The sequence below is a fragment of the Rattus rattus genome, chromosome 17, assembly GCF_011064425.1.
Source record: "Rattus rattus isolate New Zealand chromosome 17, Rrattus_CSIRO_v1, whole genome shotgun sequence".
Lineage (NCBI taxonomy): Eukaryota > Metazoa > Chordata > Mammalia > Rodentia > Muridae > Rattus > Rattus rattus.
In genome coordinates this window covers 13,657,563-13,667,760 of record NC_046170.1, presented here as the reverse complement: position 1 = coordinate 13,667,760, position 10,198 = coordinate 13,657,563, and the positions used below count along the sequence as shown (strand labels likewise).

The 10,198-nt window shown below is 46.0% G+C and overlaps 1 long non-coding RNA gene across 1 annotated transcript; it reads right to left on the bottom strand.

The window, feature by feature from the left end:
- Nucleotides 1-2,056: 2,056 nt before the first annotated feature.
- On the bottom strand, nt 2,057-8,488 carry LOC116886543. The gene is made up of 2 exons (XR_004386111.1): nt 8,395-8,488; nt 2,057-2,635 (listed from the first exon to the last, which is right to left on the bottom strand). It is a non-coding gene; the product is annotated as an uncharacterized LOC116886543 (long non-coding RNA).
- Between the last annotated feature and the right edge of the window lie 1,710 nt (nt 8,489-10,198).

The following is a 10,198-nucleotide window of genomic DNA, read 5'->3' as shown; positions in this document are numbered from 1 at the left end:
AAATTGGAATTGCCACCTTTAAAGGGTAAGCTGACCCGATGTCCTTGTGGTCAGAGAAGCTTCTAAATGCAGTAAAAAAATTAACACTTCGCTTTCAGACACTGGATGGGAGAGGCCACCGATGGGTCAGAAGATTGGCTCAAATCAAATTGCTGGAGTCTTTCAAGTTTATTTTTATAGATGGGAAGACTGGACGATGCCAATCCTTTCTATTTCCTCCCTCGGCCACATCTCTCCCTCTACCAAGGGCACGTCCTTGGAGTTTCAGTTTGTTCTGTCATGAACCTGTTTGTGCAACCCAGCAGACAGGACTGGGCCTTACTGACATAGCAAAACCATTTTCATCCAGAGAAGTCAAGGAGCCATTATGAAGGCAGGGGGGTGAGTAGCCCTTTGTCTTCATCAGCACCTGAGCTTCTCTGACCCCAGGCTGTGTAGTCCACAGGTCAGCCAATGCTCAACCGCAGCAGAGGAGAGCATCCTGGCTGCTGTAGCTGGGAGGTAGCAAAGGACTCAGATGCTGCTGACCTAGGACAGTGCCATAGGGGCTGGGCTTCGGCTGCAACTGGGGCTGGGGACTGCAGGAAAAGGTTCTGGATGAATAACTGCAGATAATAAAGGCAAAATTAACTTGACATTTAGAGCCCTGGAGCCCAAGTTCCTGAGTTTCAATCCTGACTCTGTATGATGATGGTGAGACCAGGGGGATGTCTACCTTCCTCACGTGAAACCCACAACATGTAAACAAAATTTTAATTTTTCTTTTTCTTTCTTTGTTTCAGTTTTTTTCCTTCCTTCCTTCTTTCCTTCCTTCCTCCCTTCCTTCCTTCCTTCCTTTCTTTTTGTTTTAAGACAGGGTTTCTGTATAGCCCTGGCTGTCCTGGAACTCATTCTGTAGACCAGGCTGACCCCAAACCTGCCTGTGCCTCGGAGGTGCTGGGATTAGAGGTGTATGACACCACCTGTCTGCTAATGATGACTGGTACTGTATGTGATTCAGCAGTAGCTTAGCAGGCCCAAGGCCACACAGAGTTTTTTTGTATTGCGCTGGATGTCCTAGAACTCATTATGTAGATCAGGCTAGCCTCCAATTTAGAGATCTGCTTGCTTCTGCAAGCACTGGGATTAAAGGCATGCACCACCGCCGCCCAATGAAAATATTTTATTTCACAAGCTCATGGATTTTAAAGTTATTGTTACATTTATTTATTTGTGCGTCTGTGTACACGGCACTTGCAATCTGTTGTACACACATGCCATAGCTCATGTGTGGCAGTCAGTGCAAGAGTCAGTTCTCTCCTTCCACCAGGTGGGGTCATGGGATTGCCTGGGCACCAAGTACCTTTACCAACTGAGCCATGTTCCTGGTCCCTCAACTTTAGTATTCTTCTAGAATCCATTCCAAGACTGGAAATGTAATTTGATTGGTAGGGTGATTGGCTAACATGCACAAAACCCTGAGTCCCATTCCCAGCACTGCATAAACTGTCGTGGTAGTTCTTATTTGTGATCTCAGCCCCTGGGAGAGGAAGGCAGGAAGGTCAGAAGCTCAACATCACCCTTGGTTACAAAGCAAGTTTGAGACCAGCCTTGAACACATAAGGCTCAGACCATAATAACAACAATAATGTACAATAATACATGAAAGGGGGAAAAGGAAACCATTTGGCTGTCCTCAGTAGCTCTAGCCCAGAAAGGGTAAGATCCACCCTCCCCTACAGACACCCTTGCCTATCTCGAAGTCTCTCTTCCACCACTCATCCCCCTCCATTGCTCAGCTCCAGCCACACGCACCTCTTTGCTCAGATGTGGAGACATTTCTCTCACCCTAGGACTCATGCTACTCTCCCATCCTCACTGCTCCACTGCCCTCACACTGTTCATCCATCAGTGCCTTCACTCCACCTGACACAGGTCATCTTCTCGAAACTGTATCTGGATTAGTTTGTATCATTCTTGGTCTTCCCCAGTCTTGCTTTACCCTTTTCACAGAATACCCCCACCTTAAATAATATCGTATGCCCTGATCTTTCCAGGAAAAATAGCTGACCAATGATGGACTCTTAGCAAATATTTATCAGTGAATGAATAACAGACAAGTACTCAACAAATGATCGTTGCCTTCATGATTACAGGTTTCCTTCTTTCCCAGCTTGCTTCTGATTTCAGAGACACTGGAGGGGGTGTCGTGGCCCAGAGCAGCTGTAATCCCTTACTGTTTGGCTGGCTCTCATCTCAAGAAGATTTGCTTCCTCCCCAGGATTTTCCCTGATGTCCTAGAATTCCACTAGATCTAAACCAAACTGTTGTCTTTCCGTGTGCTGTTCAGGTCACTAGGGGATCCTACAACTTGTGCAGGTAGGAGCTGCCATTGCTCCATCTGTCCCAGACAGACAGCTAGTTCTCTAGGCTGCAGAATCCAGGCCTTCAGGTCACAGGATACTGACCCCAGTAGCACATCCCTGAGGAGACGTTTCCTCCTCACTTCCCCCATCTTCCCAGTATCATGGCCTGCTTCCTGGGATCCTCTCCAGTACAGTCATGTCTCAAGTCCCTGGCCCAGCCTCTGCCTTTGAGGAAATATTGAGCAGCTGTATCTAAGCAGGACCAGGCTGTGGCAGATAAGCCAGGCCTCCTGAGGGAATGAACACACAGTGTTGGGGGAGGTGTCAAGGATCGGTTTTGTTTGTTTTTATTTTCAGAAGAAAGGAGTATGGATTCTAAGCTCAAAGGCAGCCCTTCTGGGATATGATGTCTCAACCCCCAAAGATCACTACTACGTCGTGTGAATGAGCACTTACCCCTGAAGATGGTGGCAATGGCTTCCCACCTCTCCACCCTCCACTTTCCTCAGAGACGAGATTTTTAAAAAGACTTCTGCCTTCTAATGAAAATTTAGCCTTTCAAGTCTTATTAACTCTAATGGGGAAAATGCTTCAATTTATTTTGTTCTGGAGGTAAGAGCAATGATATTAAGTGATCCAATTTACCCATTTCTAGTACCACGCTGGTCCCTAATGAAGATGCCTCTACAGCCCAGTGTGTGGTTTACACGGGCACCACTGCTTAACAGTTTATGGATGGCTCCATGCAGTAAGAAAACAGTGCGTGCAAACCAAAGTTTTGTGAATCAAACAGTACTCTCTTCTGGATTCACTCGATGTCTAAAAATAACGGCTTCATTTGGAAAACCCTTTGTGGGTTTCTCTCGTGGCTACCTTCCCTCACTGACAGATGGTTGATGTCCACAGGTAAATACCCACGAGAGAGAATTATTTTGTGAGTGAGCCACATACACGGAGCTTTGGGCAAGCACGACTTTTTTTTAGTAGTATCTAGTCAATTGCTCAGTTTAGCAATCCTCGGAAGTATTATATGTGCTGCGCCAGCATTAATAGCCAGTCAAAGTAAGCCATACCATGATTGTCATTTTTCTAACTGTGAAGTCTAGGCTGAGAGACAAAGTGAATTGTGAGGGTCATGCATCCAGGCCACCTGAATTTATCATAGGAACTGCATTACAGCTTGAAACCAAAATGTGCCCCTTGGGCTCATACTTGGAATGGCTGTGCCCCAGGCAGTTGTTCTATTTTGGGAGTCTGTGGAGCCTAACTGTCAGAAGTGGGCCATCAGGGGTGGGCCTTTGAAGGTTATATCTGCCTGTAGCTCTTGACACTCTCCTTGCTTTCTCGTTGGCCGTGATATGAATGACCTCTGCCCTACACTCAGCATCATGGTCTGAGCCCTACCATGCCTTTCCCCCCATGGTGGACTGAGATCTCTGAAACCTCTCCTCCCTTAGGCAGTCTCTGTGAATAAGTCTTCACTCCCTTAGTTGTCTGTGAGGAATGGTTGCAGAATGTAAAAGTGAGTACCAGGAAGGGCACGCACGTGATGCAGACGACTCCTCCTCAACTGAAGGAGGAGAGTGTATAATATTTATTTTATATGTTGTATGCATTAGTTTTCTTGGTATTCTTTGGACATCTCTTTGTGTTAACCGCCTTATCTCAGAGGAGCCTTATAATAACCTTATTCTGATTTCCGCTTTATAGATGAAGAGGCAGAAACGTGGAGAGGTTAAGTTTACAGATTAAGTTACACAGCACAGAGACGAGGAGTAGAACTCAAACCTTTGGTTCCAAAATCTGGTTTTGCCACAGTGTTACCCAAGAGGCACAGGTAGCATGTACTGGATCTGCCTATGCAAGGAGTTAGAGCTGGCAGCATGCTCAGGACATAACCAGATCTCTACTCCTTCTTAATGAAGGCCTCTCTCGGCCCAGTGCCGTTCATGAGGATTGTAACTGAGCTCTTCTTGTACACCACTTACATGACACATGATGGATTCAGATGAAGTAAAGGGGTAACCAATCACTGGGGGAAGCCCTGACCCCAACTAGGAAGAGGTATATGCCAGGACTCTACCCTGTCTCAAGAGAAAGGCCAGGGCCATGGTAAACTCTTGTCCCTATGAGTCCCTGATGGTTCTAGCTTCCTCTAGCCTATGTCCATGTTCTTCTCTGTTAGCATCTGTACTACAAGCTCCCAATGAGCTTCATTTCAGATGCTAACATGGCAGATGAGCAAATTATAGATGAAAAACTGCTCTCCAAACACATCTATTTATAATGATACAAAAAGTCTGGTGTTTAAAGAAAACAGTTCTCCATAAAGAAAGCCCCTGATCACAATGTGAGCTGCCAGGAGGCTGACTTGAAAGCGAGAGAGGTATGTAGTTTCTCTGCATATAAAAAGCACAATCAAAGAGCCATCTGCCCCCATCGATTATGATGGGGATTGACAGGCAATTCTATTAAGTGTAATCTTCAGATTGAGGCTTTCGTGAGTGTTATGCAAGAACAGGTCTTGCTAAAGATTTATTATGCTTATGAACCATTTTTGTACGATTATTCAAAACAGACTGGGAGTAAATTATTTTCTCGAATGTACTTGAAATGAGTGCGTACACTGGGGCTCTTGAAGTGCAGGCATTGTTTGGAGGGCTCTCGGTGCCCTGCCACTTTATTTAGTATGTCTTTTAAAGTGTCAGCAAGAGATCTTTGTTTGGGGATATTTTTAAGCATTCTTGTAAGACATGGAGAACAGACAATGATCGGCTTATAGTTAAGTCGCATCTTGAGGGAACACTGAGTAACACGAGGTGTGCTCTGTCTGTGTTTAGACTCTGCTGTGTGAACGTGGTGGAGGTTATTGGTGTGTTTGCACTGGGGACCAGGAAAGGCTCCCAAAGCTCTCCAATCTCTTCACAGTGCTCCAGCCTCACAGCTGGAGAAACATCCAACTACCCTCATGCCACAGTTCAACCAGATTTCACTGCCTTGAGCAAGTGTCCTTCCCACTGGTCCTACTATGCCCCTTTGTCGCACAGGACTTTAGGGTAGCATGGCCCGTGTTTCCTTCTTAAGGAGAGCCCTGCCCTGAAACCTCAAAGCAACAACCACATTCTTGAGGCATAGCTCACTTCTTCTAAGGGTCAAGGTCGTGGGGAAAGAAGGACTTCTGATTCTGTTCTCTAAGAAAACACAACACTCAGGCATTCCTTGTAACCCCCCAGTGCTTACCAGCCTACTTTCTCTAAATCTTTTGGAGGCTTAGCCTTGCCTATAAAATAAATTCTCCTAGAACCAAATATCAGCATTACTCAGAGAATCTGTGTGTGTGTGTGTGTGTGTGTGTGTGTGTGTGTGTGTGTGTGTGTGTATGAATTTTGTATCACCAAAGACAGACTTGGAGAATGAATGTGACATTTTGTTTGTCGGTTGGTTTGGGTTAATATTTAACAAACCAATGTTCTCCATGTCAAAATTCCTCAGGCATATAAATGTGGCCCAGGTGAAAGTAGATTTTTTTTTCCTCCTCTGCAACTCTGAATTTTATTGTATTCTCTTGCAGTCCTGTTGTCAAACACTCCAAATTGACTCTCTTGTCTAAGTATCCCTAGGTGCTGACACTTAACTGTCCTTTCTTCTGCCTTGAGTTGAAGATGTTTTAGTCACTGAAATAATTCAGAGTATCTCCCACAAAGCCAACTATTCTGTGTTCTCTTCCCTTGTCTAGTGATGACGTCAGCTACAGGGGAAGAACTGAAGCTGGTGGCCACATCAGAAAAGAGCTGGTGAAGGGAATAGAGAGATCAGTAGAAGAAATCAAAGCCCAGAGGAAAAGCTACTGGACCAAGGACACAGAGTGACAGTGTAGCAACCCTGAGGGCAACTGGTGTGTGGTGTGTGCTGTGATGTGGTGTGTGTCTGTGTTTCTGTGTGTCTGTGTCTGTGTCTGTGTGTGTGTGTGTGCACGCTTGTGGTGGGGGAGGGGGCTGTGCACAAACTCTGGAGCTACCAGGGACCCAAGTAAGGTTCTGGCTCTGTGTCTCCTTGGAGCCTCAGAGTCACCCTCTTGTCATACAAAGGGTTGATGTTATTAACATGTGCTGTGAGTCAAAGGCCTTTCTGTCCATCACATAGGGCCAGCAACAGGTCAGGCAATAAACTGACGAAAGACAGATTGATGATGGAAAGGGACACACAAAATGTAGTATTTCAATGTCTGTGTACACCTAAGAGTTCCCCAGAAAAGGAGGTCGACCCCCAAAGAGAGTTAGGCCTAAGAGCTCATGAACCAGCAACAGTTTGTGTAGAAATAACAAGACAAAAGAATGGCGTTTGAGATTTAAGGTTTGGCAAATTGTAGTGAGATGAGTCTACATAGGAAACTAATGAAAGATAAGGGTTATCTCAGTAGTAAGGGTTATCTATGGAGACTCACCAGTGACAAAGTTATCTCCCTTCAGGCTGTGGGCTGAGGCCGCATGGGTATCTTTACCAAGGGAAATTCATACCCAGATTAGGAGCAGAAAGGAGGACGCAGGGACCTGACTTCCATTTATTCTTTGCAATTGTCTTCAGCTCAAAGCCAAATTGGCATGGTTTGGGCATCCTGATTTTCTATGCCTGCTATTGATTGCACAGTCATGGTGATTAATCAAAGTGACTATCCAGTTGGTTAGAAGCAAATCCTCTTTACCAAAATGTTGCCTCTATAGGATTCAATATTCCTTGGGCAATCTTGGTATTTAGTGTCTCCATTAGTCCATCTCTAACCTCCTTATTGTACTTAAAGTGAGGAGCAAATGCCAGTGTAGCAACTTGTCATTTCTTCTGCCCTGACAGATATTCCCGGAGGCACTAAATAAGCTTTCAGTTGTTAGCCTTGGCGATGGGGGGAGGGTGTGTGTTGGGGGGGGGTGTCGAGGAAGAAAGGAAATAGTAAACGTGAGTGAACTTAGGGGCCAGACGGACCTAGGAGGGGTGAGAGGCAAAGATGACTTCACATGAGCCAAACAAATTCTTATCCTGATGGAGTTTTGGAACAAGCATTTAATCCGGAGTTTATTACATTTGGAGAAACTGAGGCACAGAAAAGGTAGAAATAGATCACAAACCTGAGATTCAGGTTTGCAAAATGCCCAGCCTTCTACCTAGGAACTTCTGCACCATCCTCTCCACGCGCCCACGCCTCTAGTTAATCTAGTCAGCTTAGCTCTAGTGAGGCTCAAGCATCCCCCTCCCTCATAGCCTCCCTGAGCCGCCTGGTTCCCAGTGGATCAGAGCTGCTAACACACTTGCAGAGAACCTGCCAATGTGTCTTTCCCACTGCCTCCTCCTCCTCCCACTGCACAGGCCACACAGTCTGGGCTCCACGAGCTCCACAAGCACATGAGTCACCCAGGAAGGGTGGATGGAGCATTGCACCGTGGGGGATGATTTCACTCCCCCGAACTCCTCTATTCGCTTCATTCACAAAGCGGAGGGCAGAAATGGCTTCCATTCATGCATTTTTCAATAGCAAGGTTCATTATGGGAAGCTTCTCTAATTAATCCTGATGCTCACCCCTGCAGAGACAGTGTGGCCTTTTCTCTCTCCTTGGCTCCTTTTCTCAAGTCAAACAGTGCTAGAAGACAAGGACTGGTGGGCAAATTCTGTGAATTGTCTAGTGTTTTATTTTTTCCTAACACTTGCTCTTATCACCCTGGATATACTTTATGTGGAACAAATTGATTAAAATATAAAATGAGGATTTACTTTGTTAGGCTCTGCGGAATATAGTTATTGGGGTGTATAAAGATTCAAGGAGCTAAAAGAAGGGGAGGAGGGAGGAGGAGGAAGGAGAGAGAGAGGGAGGAGGAGAGAAGAGAAGGAGGGGGGGAGGGAAGAGGAAGCAGCTTCCATAACAGCAGCCACCACCCTCAGACTGCCTTATCTTCAGCTCTATACTTCAGTCTCCTTGCCAAGAAGGTTGGAGGAAGAATTGCTATTTATTGAGACCATACTGTGTGCCAAGCACTGGGTAGGAAAACTCTGGTAACTTACTCAGCAATTGTTTGAGGGCCAGTCGAGAAGACAGCAGTGAAGAAAACATATTGGCCATCATGGATTTCCCACTTCAATTGAAGACACTCTGGAAGCAAGCAAACATGTTACAGAACTCAGGGTGGCAATTAAGGTCAGAAAGAGAAACCATATTGGTTACAGAAATCAGAACAAGGGAGACAGTTCAGGCTTGGGACAAAAGGTTCCTGGGGAAGTGAACCTGAAACAGAAGGATGTGGCCTTAAGGCTAAAGACAGGTTGGAGGAAGTGTTTCAATCGGAGTGGATAGGCCTTTGGTGGCAAGACATGAGGACAAGGGCTGGGAGAACAGGGACACAGCAGTTGTGTGGGACACAGGGGTGGGCAGAGAGGTAGACAGAGGCCAGGCCCCATGTCTCTACTGAAGACCTCTTCCAAATTTCCTAGTGCCTTGAATGAGTCTACCCACCCCTATCCCATCCCCTACTCCCACCAAAGGCTCATCAACTAAATGCTTGGTCCCCAGTTTATAGAACTGTTTGGGAAGAATTAAGAGGTACAGCCTGTTGGAGAAGGCCAGGCTTTGAGGTCTCAAAAGACTCTGGCCCTTCCCAATCTGTCCCTCTTTTTCTGCCTCACAATATGGATCAAGACGTGAGCCACATCGGCCAGACTCAGACTGCTGCTATTTCCCCATGGTAATTGTCTTGGACTCTATCCCTCTGAATTAATAAGCCCCAAATAAATCCTTTAAAAAAAATGAGTTGTCTTGGTCATGATGTTTTAGCACAGCAATAGAGAACAACTAAGACTCCTAGCAGCCTTTCAGACTGTTTTGAGTGAAGGCCTGCAATGAGCTAATCCCCTCAGTGGGCAGCTGTATCCTATTTCATCCTCAAAAGAACCTTAAGAGACGAGCAGCATTCGCCTCAGCAGCTCATATAGGAACCAGGGCTTGGAGACGTTAAACTTCTTGTCCACATTTATGGAGCAATCTCCATAAACAGATTGCAATTCCAACTTGGACAGGATTCCAAGTGCAACCTTTCACACAGTCCTACGCTCTGAGGACACAGTCTGGATCTTACGTGACTCATGCCCTTGAGCTTGTGACTGCCGCCCTGCACCTGACTGACTTCTAAAGGAATGCGTTAGATTCAGCTCAAACCCTTCCAGGCTCCAGGATGCCTGGTGTTTGGATCAGAGAGGAGAGACATTGAGAGTCAAGGGATTCTTTTAATCAAAAGGCAAATTAAAAATATTAAAATGTTTAGGTCTGTGTTTTTAGTAACATCCTTCTCGGGGTGGAGGGTGGAGGGTGGAGGGTGACTGCTTTTCAGACCTTCAGATTTTACCCCATTTGCTATTTCAAATTTTCTTCAGCTCTGCGGTTTACACACTTCATCTCTGAAATAATCAGCTTGCTCTTCAGTCTGAGGACCTATGGAAATGGCAAGCACTAAAATTCTCTCTCTCTCTCTCTCTCTCACACACACACACACACACACACACACACACACACACCATGCCAAGAAGCAAAACTAGGAAGGGATTGTGTTGTTTCTCCTTCCCAAGTGTTCAGACCCACAGAGAGTAGCTCCCCTCCGCATGCTTTCTGAGGTGACCTGGAAAAAGAAAGATCATCTTCAAGCGAGCGCATGTGTGTGCCTCCTCCTCAGCCCTTAGGGCAGTCATTTATAGTCAGAATGAACAAAGAACGGCTCCTGCAGACAAACTCTTTCTGTCAGAGGTAACCCTACCTGCCTCACAGGCTTGTGAGGTCACTGAGGGGAACAAGGGACTAAGCTCTGTCACAAACCCAGAG